The following is a 17,381-nucleotide window of genomic DNA, read 5'->3' as shown; positions in this document are numbered from 1 at the left end:
TTCTCAGCTATGTAAGGCCTGTACCGTATGCCCTACTGGCCCCTCCTTAGGACTACCCCCACATTTAGAACTCCCTGTGGCTCCTCCCTCCATTGATGCTGACCAGGTCTCCTCAGCTCCTATAACCCAAGAGGAATCAGGGAAGGCCAAAGTGGCCAAGCTACCTTAAGCTACCAGGGTGCCCCAACTCTACCCCCTACAGGCAGTTGGAGGGGAATTTTGTCTAACCAAGGTATATATCTGCTTTTCATTTTCTGACTAAAAGCAAATCAAGGTGGACTTAGGAAAATTTTCAGATGGCCTGGACAAGTACATAGATGTTCTGCAGGGCCTGGGTCAGTTCTTTGGATTAGATCTGAAAGATACCAAGCTATTGCTTAGTCAGACTCTAACCAGCAATGAGAGAGAGGCTGCTCCAGCAGCGGCTCATGAGTTTGGGGACATCTGGTACCTTAGCCAAGTGTATGACCAAATGATGCCAGTAAAAAAGGATGGATTCCCTACAGCAGACAAGTAGTCCCTAACATGGATCCTCACTGGGACCCTGACTCAGAACAGGGGGACTGGAGCTGTAGGCATCTATTAACCTGCATACTTGAGGGATTAAGATGAACTGGGAAAAAGCCCATGAACTATGCAATGTTATCCACCTTAACTCAGGGAATGAAAGAAAACCCAATAGCCTTCCTTGAATGGTTGTGAGAGGCTTTAAGAAAGTATACTCCCATGTCAGCAGAATCCATCGAGGATCAGTTAATATTAAAAGACAAATTTATTATGCAATCAGCATTAGACATTAGCAGGAAGCTCCAGAAGTCGGCTCTGGGGCCAGAACAGAGTCTACATTATTACTGAATCTAGAAACCTCCGTGTTCTGTAATAAAGAACGGGAAGAACAGGCTGAAAGGAATAGGCAAGACCAGAGAAAAGCCACAGCCCTAGTCATGGCCTCAGGCAAGCAGACCCAAGGGGCTGGGAAGACAGAAAGGCTTGGGTTAGCCACCAGTCTGGCAGAACTTGCTATCAAGCCTACTGGGACACTTTAAGAGAGATTGTCCCCAGAGGAATGGACCACCTCCTCATCCTTGCCCACTGTGCCATGGGTATCACTGGAAGGCACACTGTCCCAGGGGACGAAGGTTCCCAGGGCCTGAGGTGGCTAACCATCATCCTCACCAAGCCCCAGGTAAAGCTAACCATAGAGGGCCAGGAGGTCAATCTCCTGGACACTGGCATGGCCTTCTCAGTTTTGCTCTTCTGTCCTTGACGGTTGTCTTCCAAGTCTGTAACTGTCCGAGTAGTCCTAGGATAAGCAGTCTCCTGATATTTCTCCCAGAGAAATGGGGAGATATACTCTTCTCTCATGCCTTTCTCATCATACCAGAAAGTCCTACTTCCTGACTACAGCGGGACTTGTTAGCCAGAGCAAGAGCCATTATTTATATGAATATCATCAGGAAGGAAATCCCTCTGCCGTCCATTATTTAGAGAAGAAATTAATCCCGAGATTGAGGCTATGGATGGACAATTTGGATGGGCAAAGAATGCCTGCCCAATTCGAATAAGGCTAAAAGATCCCACTTCTTTTCCTTACCAAATACAGTTCCCCCTAAGACCAGAAGCCAAAAAGGGGCTACAGGATATTGTAAGGAACTTAAAAGCTAAGGGTCTAGCAAAGTCCTGTAACGCCCTTGTAATACTCCAATTTTAGGAGTACAAAAACCTAATGGACAATGGAGGCAGGTGCAAGACCTCAGGCTAATTAATGAAGCTGTGACCCCTTATACCCAGCTGTACCCAACCCATACATCTTGCTCTCTCAAATACCAGGAGAGGCACAATGGTTCACAGTTCTGGACCTTAATTATGCCTTTTTCTGTGTTCCTTTATACCCTGACTCCCAGTTTTTGTTTTCCTTTAAAGACCCTTTAGACCAGAATTCTCAGCTCATCTGGACAGTGTTACCCCAAGGCTTTTGAAAAAGCCTCCAGCTGTTTGGCCAGGCTCTAGCTCAGGACCTTAGTCATTTTTCACATCTGGGTACCCTGGTTCCTCAATATATGGATGACTTACTTTTAACTGCTAACTCAGAAACCAAGCATCAGCAGGTCACACAGGACCTCCTACACTTTCTAGCTACCTGTGAATATAAGGTTTCCAATTTAAAAGGCCAACTTTATAGGCAAGAGGTAAAATACTTAGGGCTTGTCTTGTCTAAGGACACTCAGGCCCTTGATGGAGAACGTCTGCAACCCATTCTGGCCTTCCCCCACCCAAAGACCTTGCAACAGTTGTGGGGATTCTTAGAAATGACTGGTTTCTGCCCATTGTGGATTCCCAGATATGGTGAAATAGCCAAACGCGTATACACTCTGATTAAGGAAACCCAAAAGGCTGACACCCATATAATACAATGGGGCCCTATAGCTGAGGCAGCCTATCAGACTCTGAAGCAGGCACTACTGCAGGCTCCAGCTCTAAGCCTTCCTACAGGGAACGACTTCTCCCTACATGTTGCAGAAAAGTCAGGAGTGGCACTGGTGGTTCTCACCCAGACTCGTGGTACCACGCCAAACTGGTGGCACACCTAAGTCAGGAAATTGATACAGTAGCCAAAGGCTGGCCACACTGCTTGCAGGTCATAGCCGCAGTGGCTATACTAGTCTCAGAAGCTGTTAAAATAGTACCAGGGAAAGATCTAACTGTATAGACTTTACATGATACAGCTGGAATTCTGGCCTCTAAAGGAGGCTTGTGGCTGTCCGACAACCACTTACTCAAATAGGCCTTAATGCTCGAAGGGCCTGTACTTCAGCTGCATACATTTGCAGCCCTCAATCCAGCTACCTTTCTTCCTGAAGAAGAGGCAGACAAAGAACATGACTGCTAGCAGGTTATAGCCCAGAACCATGTGTCCCAAGAGGATATCCTAAAAACTCCTCTAGCTAATCCTGACCTTGACCTGAACACTGATAGAAGTTCATTTATGGAAAATGAAGTTCAAAAGGCAGGATACGCAGTAGTCAGTGATCAAACAGTGCTTGAATGTAATTCCCTTCCTCCTGGAACTAGTGTCCAGCTGGCAGAACTAGTAGCCCTCACTCAAGCTCTAAAATGAGGAAAAAGAAAGAGAATAAACATATACACAGATTCCAAATATGCTTGCCTGGTTCTGCATACCCATGCTGCCATATGGAAGGAAAGATCGTTCCTAATCTCGACAGGAACTCCCATTAAACATCATAAGGAAATTTTAGACTTCTTACAGGCTGTCCAAGATTCCAAAAGAGGTAGCAGTCTTACACTGTTGGGGTCACCAGAAAGGAGACGAGAAGGGAGCAGAGGGCAATTGTCAAGCTAACCAAGAGGTAAAATGGGGAGCTAAACGAGAATTTATAGAAAAGCCTTTAATATGGAAAAACCCTCTCCAGGAAACTAGACATCAGTGTGCAATCTCCCTGGGACATAATCTTCCTTCAGAACGGCTAGGTACTGAAGAGGGAAAAGTATTGAAACCCTACATTAAACCGTCCATATGCGTAGAGAGAATACACATCGGATGGCCAAATCTGTATTTAGAGAAAAAGGTCTCTTCAAGGCTGTCCAAAAAATAGTCAAAGGATGTGAAATATGCCAAAAAAAATAATCCTTTGGCACAACGCAAAGCTCCTCCTGGGGAACAGAGAACTGGTCATTACCCAGTGAGGACTGGTAAATGGACTTTACCCATATGCCTAATCCTGAGGGATATCAATATCTGTTAGTATGTGTACATAAGCTGGGTTGAGGCTTTTCCCTGTAGAACAGAAAAAGCCCAAGAGGTAATACAAGTTCTGATTAATCCCTAGATTCAGACTTCACCTCTATCTTCAAAGTGATAATGGCCCTGCCTTCAGAGCTGCAGTGACCCAAGGAATTTCCAGAACATTAAGAATACAGTAGCATCTCCACTGTGCTTGGAGACCTCAATCCTCAGGGAAAGTGGAAAAGATGAGTGAAATTCTTAAGAGACACCTAAAGAAATCAGCTCAGGAAACTCACTTCCTGTGGCCTTCTCTATTACCAATAGCACTCCTAAAGGCTCGAAACTCTCCTCAGAAAATAGGACTCAGCCCCAGATGCTTTATGCATGGCCTTTGCTTACTAATAGTCTTGTATTAGACAAGGAAACAGTAGTCTAATAAAAGATATAACCTCCTTGGCTAAGTACCAACAGGTTCTTAGAACCTTACTTGAAGGACACCCTAAGGAAAAATGAAAAGAGCTGTTCTGCCCTGGAGACTTTGTCCTTGGTAAGTCTCTACCCTCAGACTCTCCCTCTCTATGCCCATCTCGGAAAAGACCATTTTCAGTTATTCTGTCCATCCCAATGGTGGTTAAGGTGGTGGGAATTGACTCATGGATTTGTCAGACTTGGCTGAAGCCTTAGACACCTCCTGATAAAGTCACAGGCCCTCCACTCCACATTCTGAAGTTCCAGGAGACTACCCTTAGTACACCTATGAGCTGTTAGAGGATCTACGTTTGCTCTTCTAACAAAACCCCAAGGAAAGTAACTACTCATGAGTCTAACTTACATCCTGGCATTAACAGGACTGTCACTCCTAACTTTACTTTTTTGTGACAAGACTCTATACAATTACCCCTACAGATTGGCCTAATAGCTCTCCTCTCCTCCTTCCTAGTGCCCCCCATGACAATTTATGTCACCTCTCAGGTGCACAGTCTTCTCTTGCCAAGGCCACGCCATACTTGAACCCCAATTATTCCTTTCATGGGGGGGGTGGAATTATAGGAGAACCTGGTACTGGCATTGGAAGAGTTATTACCTCTACTCAGTCTAATTATAAGCTATCTCAGGAGTCAAATAGTAACACAAAAAAGGTTGCTAATTCTCTCTGCAAATGCAGCTCACTCTGCAAAAGAAGGTTAACTCTTTAGCTGCTGTAGCTCTTCAAAATAGAAGGACCATGGATCTAACAGCAGAGAGAAAAGGAAACTGTCTCTTTCTAGAAAAAAGAATGCTGTCACTTTATAAACTAATCAGGTATTGTCTTAAACAAAGCTAAAGGATTCTGGGATTAAATCAAATACAGACCTCAAGAAAAAAAATCATGGAGCTTGTTTAACAACTGGCTATCCTGGCTCTACCCTCTCCTAGGCCAATTTATAACCATTCTATTATTGCTGGCCTTTGGGCCTGTCATCCTTAACCTTCTTATCGAATTCATTTCTTCTAGCATTAAGGCCATGAGGCTACAAATAGTTTTACATATGAAACCCCAGATGTCCTTGGCTCATAAGTTCCATTGTGAACCTCTGGATCAACCTGCACCCCTGGAAGACTCCCCTCTGGATGAAACCTCAACTGCAGAGCCCCTTCTATGCCCCAATTCAGCAGGAAGTAGCTAAAGAGCGACACCCCTGTCCCAACAGCAGTTGGACTTTCCCGTTCAGAGTTGGGATTGAGGGACTGTGTTAAGGAAAACCAAGCCCACAAGGGGCGTGGCTTCAAAGGCAGGAAATTTCCAGTGCCATGCTTACATCCATGTCCCTATCCTGGAAGGTAAAGTTCTTTGTCTGACTTTTCCGTAGGCGGGCTAGGTAGAAAGTCCAGGTGTGCTGCTTTGTTCAAAATGCCAACAAAAATCTCTGGGAGGAAGGGCTTCTGTTGTGGACCTAACAGCCAATCCAGTATCAAAGTCAAAGATCAATCCCTCCAGCAGAAGTTTGAAAGAACACCTCTCATTGGACAAGAACAGGAATTGGGTGGGAATAACTCCAAGGTTAAGAATCCACTGCTCCTTACCTATCCAGATATCCCCTCCACATTCCCCTCCCATGGCAGTATTGGAGCCCTCCCTCTCCTTCTCTCTTTCTCTCTCTCTGCCTAATAAACTGCTCTCTGCTAAACTCTTTGGGTCCATGATATTCATTTGAATGGTAAGCTCAAGGTGCCTCCAGGCCCCTTCCCTGATTCCCAAGGCAAGAGAGGCCAAGGGCCTGGGCACATGGGATCCGGGAAACTGAAAGCGTCTTTGGAACTCTTCTGCTCCCTCCACCTGCCCCCCTTAGAGTATTATGTGGTAATCTGAATGTACATTATTAAATTCTATTTCAATTAGGACAAGAAAAACAAGTAAAACTGAAAGCAAAAGTATAGTTCAGATTCACAGAGCATATTTTAGACAAGAAATATGTTCTGAAAGATTGCTATAACTGTAACTTTAAAATGATATTAGGAAAAACTGTGTGAAGTCACCATGTCTTGATTGTAGGCAATTTCATTTGCCTCCCTTGTGATGAAGTTGTTAGAACTCACACATTTCTTCTTACTCCTCAGCTTTGATTTTTGTTAGTTCTAGTATCACTGTTTTTCCTCTCAAACTTTAAATTATTTTTTTCTCAGCAATAATTTAAACAATTTACATGAAATAAGTGCTTACACTCATTTTATCCTTGGCTTATTTTTAGGCCCTTTATTTTGATACGTATCTTATCTTAAATGGGGAGATTCCTTAGTAAAGTTGCTTCTCCATTCCTTCCTTTTTGCCTTCCTGTTTTTTTCTCTTCCTTCCTTTTTCCCCTTTCTTCCTCCCTCCCTCTCGTTCTTTTTATTTATTCGTCTTTCTCTTTTATCTCTCTCCCTTCTTTGTTCCTTCTTCCTTCCTTGCCTCCCTTCCTCCTTTCCTCCTTTTCTTCTCTCCTTCCTTCTTTTTTTTTCAAGAAGAGCAAATACATGTACTTAATTGACTCATCTTTTAAATATCTATCTCTTTAAGCACAAAGTATTGCTTGGGTTTAATATTATTAGGTCACTTTGTCTTCATAAGTCTGTAAATACTACTCCAGTGTTTTCTAAGATTGTTTCTAAGGAGACATTTGATTCTAGATTGATGTTTTTACTTTCTACGTTATTTTGCATTTCTTCCCAGGGTTCTGACCTCCTTTCTTCATTTATGGGGATCAATAAGTTAACCATAAGTTTAGTTCTGTACTAAATTTTCCTGTAATTTCTATGTTTTAAAATCAGCCGCTTGAAGTTTTTCTTTACTTCAAAGAAAATTATCCATTTCACTTACTGAGTTTACAAATTTAGGACACTTACTATTCTTATGTTTCATTGTTTTAGCCTATCCCTCTATAAATCAGCTTCTCTCCCTTTTAAATATTTTTTTCTTCTTTCACTTGCATCATTGCCAGTTCACACTCATCTACCTTGCTGTAAAGTAACAGCAAATTTTCTACTACTGTATTCACCTTTACATTAACTGAATGCTTTTAAAAATGGGTAAGGATGTTCATACCATAGAATATTATTCAGAAATGACAGCTAACAAACTATAGCCACCAAAGCAATATAAATAAATATCACAAACAAACACTTAGTGTAAAAAAGGTAGACAAAGCAAAATAATATTCTATGATTTCAGATATACGATTTTCAAACATAGGCTAAAAATTACCCTTAGATATAAAAGTAATTGTTATTTTGGTAGGAGGCAAAAGGTGATGTTTTCAAAGGGAATGAGGAGAGTTCATAGAAGCTGGCAAGATTCTATCATTTGACCTGGATTGTGGTTGTAGCATAAATATTGATGCTATGATAGGTAATTATACCATAACTAATATTTTTCTCAATGAGTAATATATTTTGTCTTTTTAATATATGTGACATTGTTAATACCTTGATAGCATCTAAGATAAAAAATAAAATAGTCTGAATGATCAGAATTTATAATTTATGTTATTAAAAAATTTCATATTGATTATGAAAATTTATAAATCAGTATATATTAATTATAAAAAGCCATGTATTCTTTGAGTTATTTTAGTAACCAAATTTTTCTCCCTTAAAAACTTTTTCACTAAAATCTCACAAAGGTGAATTTCCAGCTGAAAAATAAAAAGTGGTTTTAAATATAAAAGATTTTTTTTACTTGTCTTTGTTCTTCCTATGTCAATTACCTGAATCAGCCATCATAAGTCATATGACCTCAGGGTTTTTCCCCATAGATACTTATCTAATTGAATTTGTTAATATTCTCTTATCCAACTATTTTAAGGATTACCCACAACTTTAACATTAGTTATATATATATATTTCTTTACCTGACAGGTTAGGTTATGCATAATGAGGCCTATCCCACCTTAGCAACTCATATCATACTACTTAGTTCATCCTCTTCAGTAAGTGGTCTTCAGTATAGTGCCTTGTCCTAGAATCACTGCTATCATTATGACCATTATAATTATCACTCTTCTGAGAGCTTAACACATAATTTATAACTTACTAATAACTGTGCAAAAAGGTATTACCACTACCTTTATTTTACAGTTAAGTAAACTAGAATACAGTTTATATAATTTGTCCAAGCTCATATATGTAGTTGGTAGCTGTTTTACAATAAGAAGCCATGTGCAATAAGATATTTATTTACAAAAATACTTAGGCTTGAATTTAATAGAAAAGATAACAGAAAGTAAAAGAAAACATTTCTTGTATGAAATAATACCTATCGACCTTGTATAAAGACCAATTTAATGTACATTTTTGTTTACTATCTTCCTTTTAATAGAAATGTTAAAATCTTAGCCATATAACAGTACAAAGGACCATCACAATACCATTTCATCTTATACTCACATACTGATACATTGTCACCTAAGTAGAGGAAAATACAAGCTTAAGTTGTATGTGCAATTGCATATGCTTTGTCTCTGTTTTGGAGATCATTGAAATCATATGACATACAATGTTTTTCTTCATTTTGATACCAACATTTATTTTGGTATGTTTCAAAATCATGCATACTATGCATATGCTACAGAAGTAAAAAGTAAACATAAAATTTTTGCAGTGTATGATATTTTACTTTGTACAATTATTGAATCAGTTTTCTTTAGAAAAGTATAGAGACCACATAATGCAAAACTCAACCCAGTGGATCTCTTCCATCATCAAGACTTCCCAGGAGGAAAAAAAAAGCAGGCCATATAGCACATATGTACGCAGTCCTGAGCTGACTTTCTTACAGACATACCATTTAAACAGACTTTAGATCTGTGAGAATTGAATACAAACAATAAATCTACTGAGGCTGTGGGAGACTCTGAGAGAAAAGATAGGGCCGAAAACTTGTTAGATTCCTTCTGAAGATCTCTCTCTCACACACATTGCATAACCCATTTGGTTGTAGCAATAGGAGCCACATTTCCAGATGTGTTTGGGACAGTTATCAAGCAGTAAGAACTGTGGTCTGGCTTAAACAGAGGTTTAAAACAGATTAATCAGGCAGGAGAAGTCATGTGTCTTGGAGTACATGTCAAAAGAAGAACTATTGCAAGCCTTCTAAAACTTAGGGTTCATATCAGGGGACTTAGTTATATGAGTCTGAGATCAATATTAAAAATATCTTTAGAAATATGGATAAATGCATAATATTAAGTTCATATAAATGTTTCCATTTTTTTCACTTTTGTTTCTTTTTTTACTACTTAATCTGTAACATGTTTTAGGCAATTATCAAAAAATCAGAAAGGCTATAAACAAATTGTTTTCTGCTGATATAAATGGTAATTTCCCACAGATAAAAATTCTATGAGTTTCAATACTAAGATAGTCATCTATCTATTCTATTAGCATTTATTCAGGTCCAAATATTATACTACATACTAGACTACAGGAATATGCCATCATTATTTCTCTCGAGGAACTTTTAGCTTTGTCAGACAGACAGAAGAGAAAACCAGTGATGAGTGCATTGAAAATGTATGTTTTAGAAACTAATCAGCACAAAGCGCCATCATTGATAATGCAATGATCGAGTGAGAGTAGTTTTCACTTAGAGAGTTTTAACTCAAAATAGATGTTAGCAAAGTGGACCCAGAGAGGTGGTCCCATATGAAGTAAATTGATCTCTCTTTTATAATCAGTATTAATAACTAAAAGCTTTGAGAGTCTTCTAGAAGCATGATTACTTCTAGAACCATGAACATTCCCTAGATTCATTTGTTTTGTGTTGCCATCACAAAATACCTGAGACTGGGTAATTTGTAAACTGAAAATTTCAGGCTCATAATTCTAGAGGTTGGAAAATCCAGTATCAACAGGCAAGCAACTGGAGATAGCCTTTCTGCTGCATTATATGATACTATGGCAGGTGGTGAGAGGATGACAGAGGCAAAAGGGGGCCAAATGGCCCTTTTATCACAGCACAAATATTACCTTAAAAGTTCCACTTCTTAGCCAGGCACAGTAGCTCACTCTGGTAATCCCAGCACTTTGGGAGGCTGAGGCAGGCAAATCACTATGTCAGGAGTTCTAGACTAGCCTGCCAACATGGTAAAACCTTGTCTCTACTAAAAATACAAAATACTAAATATACAAAAAAATTATCTGAGAGTAGTAGTGGGCACCTGTAATCCTAGCTACTGGGGATTATGAGGGTGAGGCTGGAGATTTGCTTGAACCCAGGAGGCGGAGGTTGCAGTGAGCAGAGATCACATCACTGCACTCCAGCCTGAGTGCCACAGACTGAGAGTCCGTCTAAAAAAAAAAAAGCAGTTGTATTGACTGTGTGTTACAATGTCTATCAGAGAGCTGTGGGAACCTTTTTTAAACTGATGAGGAGAAAAGTGTAACACTGAAGGATAGCTATTGTGAAGCTTTCAAGAAAGAGCAGCGATAGTTTTGATAAGATTTGTTTGTGTTAGTGTACCCAACAGTAGACAGGGGAAACGATAGACAAATTTACTGTCCCCATCCCATCCTTTGCCCGGAAATACCTTCAGGTCCAATAATATTTTATCCTCCAACTGAAATAATTCCACAAATGGAATCTGAAAGAGAAATAAAAGTCTACTGAAAGCAAACATTTCTTATACTTGCTATGTTTTCTGACAATTAAATATCTGGCATGAATATGCTAAGCAAAAAATAAGGTTGGTTTTATAAACTGTATAATTCTTAGTAAATTATTATAAGCAGAAATATCAAATAAAAATTTAACTTATAAAGCTTTTTTATTTAAGAGTTTTGAAGATGTATCAATAATAAATAAGGTTTAATTATTTTTTAGTAAACATTTGGTAATATATTTTAAATTTGTACTCCACATAAAATATGCTTGGAAAATATTTAAATAACCAATATTTTTAAAATATCCAGAAATAAGCTAGGAAGAAATATTTTTAGAGAATCAGAAATTATGAATATAGGGAAAGAGGAGAGAATGTGACCACATTAAGTAATGTATACTTTTGGGTCGCTCTTAACCTCTTGACAAGAATGCCCTGTATTCATGAAGGACAAAGTTAGAAATTTCTATACTTCATCTAGGAGAAATAGTATACTCCTTCATATAATTTTGTAGTGGGTTGAAAATTCAGAGTTCTTCAGGCTACATTCAGCTGAAGAGAAACTTTAATGATGAAAAGAAAATCTAATCTTTGATAAATTTAAAAATAGATAAACATCACTGGACTTCAAATTCACTTCCCGCTTCACAAAAGAAGTAGACTCTACACACTAGCGACTCTGCCAAGGTTTTAACATTCAGTAATATCCCAGCAGTGCACACTAAAGAAAATGGAAAGCAAATACCATGCCAAGATTAGACGTTTGCAGTTCTGTCTGCTTTTCCAACTCTCATCACACTCAGACACCAGGGACTGAAACAACATCATTTTAAACTTAAAAGTAAAGTTTGTCATGTGAAAATTGCAGATGAAATAAATCCTAGATAAGCATGCCCTTTTCTCTCAGGGAAAAAAAAAGTAAACTGGATTATAAGGATCAAATTACTCCACTGCTTTGAGACATGTTCAAATATTCAGTTTATGCAATATGCATTTGCAATTTATGCATTCTTATTACACTTCTGGTTTTGTCATGTACTAATGCTAGATAAACAGATTCTCTGCAAAATAAACTCTATTTAAGAGATGTTAAGGTTAAGATACATGCACATGAAAGCCAGCAAATGCAAAACGAAAGCTGCCTAAATGTGTTTAGACTGTCCTGCTGGGGGAAGAACACACATTCCCAAATGCAGGAAAATGGATCAAAATTAAAGCTTAGCATGTCTAGAAAATTGTGTATATTTTATTCATCCTTGAACATCAAGCTCAGTTATTTGAATTTTTAGTAAAAAAAGTCACTTTTGAAAAGTAAAAAAATCAAGAGAAAAATACACAAAAATATATATTTTATTTATTTAATTATAAAAAATAGTAATAGCCACTGCATCTTATTGCCCCTTGCCAGTGGTTTATACTTCAAAAAAAAAAAAAATGACAAGTAGAAAACAGTGGTAACTGCATTCTATTTTATGTTTATAGTTCCCTAAAAATAATGAAAACATGACCCTTTTTTGGCTGCAGTTTTATTGTTATAATTCAAAGACCACACAGTTCACCCATTAAATGTCCAATTCAGCTTTTTTAGTATTAATCTAGTATTTGGTTTTAGAACTTACTGTTATCAAAGAACTGCGCAGCCATCACCACAATCAATTTTAAAATAATTTGTCATCCATAAACAAAACACTATGCCCCTTAACCATTATTCCCAAACCCCTATTGCCCCCCCAGCCCTAGGTAACCATAACCTATCTTTTATCATTATAAATAATATCTCTTTTCTGGAAATTTTATGTAAATGAAATTGTATAATATATGGTCTTTTGTAACTGGCTTTTTTATTCTCCTAAACTGTTTTCAAGTTTCATCCAAGTTTTAGCATATATCAATATTTTATTATTTGGGTTGAATAACATTCCAGTTTATAGACAGGACACATTTTGTTTATTCACGTTTCAGTTGATCCATACCTAGGTTGTTTCTACATTTTGGATATTGTGAATAATGTTGCTGTGACTATTATTGTGCAGATTTTTGTATGAGCATATGTTTCCATTTCCTTGGGTATATGCCCAGGAGTGGAATCATTGGACCAAATGGTAGCTCTATGTTTAACTTTTTGAGAGACTATAAGAATGTTTTACAACATGGCTGAACCATTTTACATTTCCAACAGCAGGATGTAAAGATTCTAATCTTTCCACATCTTTATCAACACTTGGTGTTATCTTATTTTTTTATTATACTGATCCTAATGGGTTGAAGTAGCATATCATTATGGTTTTGATTTATATTTCCATAATAACTAATAGTGAGCATATTGCATGTGTTTATTGACCATTTGTTTATTTTCTTTGGATAAATACCTCTGCAAATTCTCTGCCGTTTTGTAATTGAGTTATTTGACTTTGTTATTTGTTTTAAGTGTTCTTTATGTGCACTAAACATAAGTCCCTTATAAGATATAATATTTGCAAATATTTTCACCAATTTTATGGATTATCATTTCACTTTCTGATTAAGTTATTTAAAGAGCAAACTTTTAGTTTTAATGAAGTAAAATGTATCTACTTTGTATTTCACTACATATGATTTTGGTGTCATATCTAACAATTTATTGTCAAATCAAAGGTAACAAATATATACCCCTATGATTTCTTCTAAAAGTTCAGAGTTTTAGCTTCTATGGCTAAGTATTTTATACAGTTTATGTTCATTTTTGTGTATAACATGAGGTAGGCTTCCAACTTCATTGCTTATACATGGATATCCAGCTGTCCCACTACTATTTGTTGAAAATACTATTCTTTCTCCATGGAATAATCATGGCACCCTTGCTATGAATCAATTGATGATAGGCATACAACTTTACTTTAGATCTTTAATTATGTTCCATTAATCTGTGTGTCTACTCTTATGTCATTTTCACTCAGTCTTGGTTATTTTTCCTCTGTAGTGTGTTTTGAAATTGAGAAATGTGGGTCCTCCAAATTTGCTCTTCTTTAAAATTACTAATTTCTTTAAAAAACAAAAAAGCCAGTTCAGACACTATAAGGTATTATGTTAAGTCCATAGATAGATTTGGGAAATACTGCCACCATACCAATAACAGGTCTTCAAATTTGTTAATATGGAGTACTTTCCATTCATTTTGTTTTCTAATTTCTTACAAAAATGCTTCATAATATTTAGTGAATAAGTCTTATGATTCTTTTTTTAAATTCTCACCTATATACTTTGTTCTTTTAAGGTTTTTGCTAGTAAAATATTTACTTAATTTCATTTTTGGATTTTTTATTGCAAATTTGTAGAAATGCAATTGATTTTTGTATATGACTGAAATAGTTTAATAGTTCTAAGAGATACTTTTAGTGGATCTCTAAAGATTTCATATATAGAAGATTTCATCAGCTGCAAATAGAGACAGGTTTTACTTTTTTTCATCTAATCTTATAAAGTTACCTTTTTTTCTTTTTCTTGAGTAATTGTCCAGGCCAGAAATTTCAGTGTCTTACAGTAAATTAGTTTATTGATTTAAGATTCTCTTTTTATTAAAATGTGGGAAGACTTACTTTCAATTTGTAAAAGTTTCTTTAATATTTCTCATAAGCCAGTCCTGCCAGCAGCAAAATCAGATTTTGTTTATCTTGGTATGTGTGTATTTTGCATGTTCATTTTGCTAGATACATGATTTTGGTTGACAGTTGTTTTCTTTGAGCACTTTAAATAAGTTGTCTTACTGCTTTCTGGCCTTCAATGCTGTGATGAGAAGTCAGCTGTTACTCTAGTGAATGTTTCCTTTATTTGTGAGGAGTCTTTTCTCTTGTTGCCTATACAATTTACTCCTTGTCTTCGTCTTTTATTATATTACTTTGTCTAACAATATTTTATTATGCCATTGAATATATCTCTTTGCATTTACCCTACTTGAATTCTGTTGAGCTTTTTAGATGTATAGATTAATGATATTCATTAAATTTTCAGAAGTGCTCAGCCATAATTTCTTGGAAGTTTTTTCTCTTTCTTCCTTTCCTCTTTTCTTACAATCTCATTATATATACTTGATGTACTTAATGGTGTCCCACATTTCCCTAAAGCCATGTTCATTTTTATCACTTTTTTCTTTCTGTTCTTCAGATTATATAAATCTCTATTTACCTCTGACTTAACAAAGTCTTTCTTCTGACAATTCAACTCTACTGTTTAGCCTCTCTAGTAATTTATTTATTTATTTATTTATTTGGCCATTTTATCTATGTGCCTTTTAACTGTAGAATTTCCATTTGGCCTTTTAAAAAATATATACTTTCTATCTCTTTATTGGTATTATCTGTTCCTTAAGATTTTGTCAGCATAACTTCCATTACTTCTTTGCATATGGCTTTCTTTAGTTCTTTGAACATATTTATAATTGCTTATTTGACATCTTTGTTAAATATGACATTTGGTTGCTCTAATAGGAAGCTTCTGTAGACTTATTCTTTTTTTATGTAAAAATTTTGTTTTATTGCATGCCTCTATATATTGGTTTTTGAAACCTGAATAATTTAGCAAATATATTGAAACAAATCTGAGAACTAGTATCTCATTACCCAGAGTTTATTATTTTGATTTTCTTGTTCAGTTTAGTGACTGCTTGGATAATTTTAGTAAAATCTGTTTCCTCAGACAGATTGCTTAGATTATTTTAGTAAAATCTGTTTTCCATTGCATGTGTGGAGCTTCTGATGTCCCTCCACAGAGGGCACAGCCTAGTGCATGCACACAGTCACCTTGGGATAACAATGGTTTTAGCAAGACAGGTTTTGACTCTCTCTTTTCCTGATCACACCAGAAGAGAATTTCATTAATTGTTCGTTGACTGCTTTGGTTTCCACAACGTATTTTTGACATTAGTTGTTCCACAGACTAATCCAATTAAAATTTGGCTTCTTTGCAGTGGTATTTCATGGAGTCAGTGATGGAGATTTGTTGCGATTCCCAGCGAAGTTCTACTTACTTGTTGTTGTTGATTTTTTTTTCCTAGTTCTCTCTTATAAAATAACTGGTACATATTTAACTCTTATCTCTAATGAAGCTACCATTCTTTTTTTAATTTCTGTGTACTACAAATAACATTGTTTTTTAAAGTATCCTTGGGCTTAACATTCCCACACTTTGATGCAATAAAGTAATTTCTTTTAGGGAGAGATTTAAGCTCTTTGTTAGAACTGTCTCTCTCCCTGGGCAAAATACCTGAGCCATGGTTCTGGAGCTGGGATCAAGGACAGTGCCATCCTTCTCTTGGAGTGCTACATCTACTTTAGTAGCTGGGTATTTAGCAGAGAGACAGTGGTTGCCTCAGGCCCTAGTTTTATTAGCTTTTTTTCTCAAGATTTAACCTCCACTTTATGAACAAGACAGTGAGGGTGAACAGGAATCCCATACTTTCAGCACACTACATGTTAGTTAAAGCTTTGATACCACAAATAGGGCTGGAAAGAAGAAAAGAACCCTGCTGCTTGTCTTCAGTACTTAGCTGCTTTAACAGGCAACTTGAAGTCAGGTTATAAAATGCTGATATCCCAACTTTCCAGATACTATAGCCCTTAACAGGAAGCTGGAGCTAGAGGAACTTGTGTTCCTGACTTTGCCTGACTGGGGTGGAGTTTCCATTATGTTAAACTGGAAGGGGAGAAGAGTAGAGAGGTTGTGATTCAAATACCAGTGTTTTTAAGGAATCTTAATAGATTGTGTTGAACATTTCATTATTTACTATATAGCCTTAGGGGCATTTCCAGAGATTCTAAATATTATTGTTATTTTTGTAGCTGTTGTTTATAATTTTACCAGTTTTCCTGAGGAGTGTATCCAAAGGGCTCCTCATATTGCCATATTGAAAATTGAATCCTTGACCCTTTATTTTCAGAAATTCAAGATATTTCCAACATTAATATTGCAAATTATTAGAGATGACCATTGACCTTCTCAAGGCTAAAAAAATAAATAAATTCCTAATTTTAAGTCTTATTGATGATAACAGATGGATATCATATCCAAAGTTATAAAGAAATGAAAAGAAAGATTTTTTAGCTCTGGGACTGCTGGATTCCTTCAAGCAGTAATAGCCCCAACTCTCATGACACTTTTCAAAGGCTAGCACGTTGTTTTACATTAATCCTGACACGAACCTTTTATGGTGGTTACTATAATTTATATTTTATAGATCAAGAAACATTAGAGAGACTGTGCTTATTTAGTGACTGTTCTTCCCCAGAGCCTTTTTTTAATTCTCCTCTGGATTGTAGGGGCTGGCTTACAGGCTGATTTTAACACACTCCACTGTCATCTGAATTCTGGATGGTCACATTATTGGGAGTTGGGAAGACAGAAGAAAGATCAGTCAGGTTATTTCCGCCTCTCCTTTTTTTGCATCTCCTTTCTCTCCTTCCATTTCTACTACTAGCTATATCTGTTGTATGATTCCATTTGACACTGAGTAGGATCACTGGATCTAGACCTTCCACTGCAGTATCACT

The sequence above is a fragment of the Callithrix jacchus genome, chromosome 3 (genome assembly GCF_049354715.1).
Source record: "Callithrix jacchus isolate 240 chromosome 3, calJac240_pri, whole genome shotgun sequence".
NCBI lineage: Eukaryota > Metazoa > Chordata > Mammalia > Primates > Cebidae > Callithrix > Callithrix jacchus.
The sequence above is the reverse complement of the archived record's forward strand: the minus strand, read 5'-3'. Positions refer to the sequence as shown.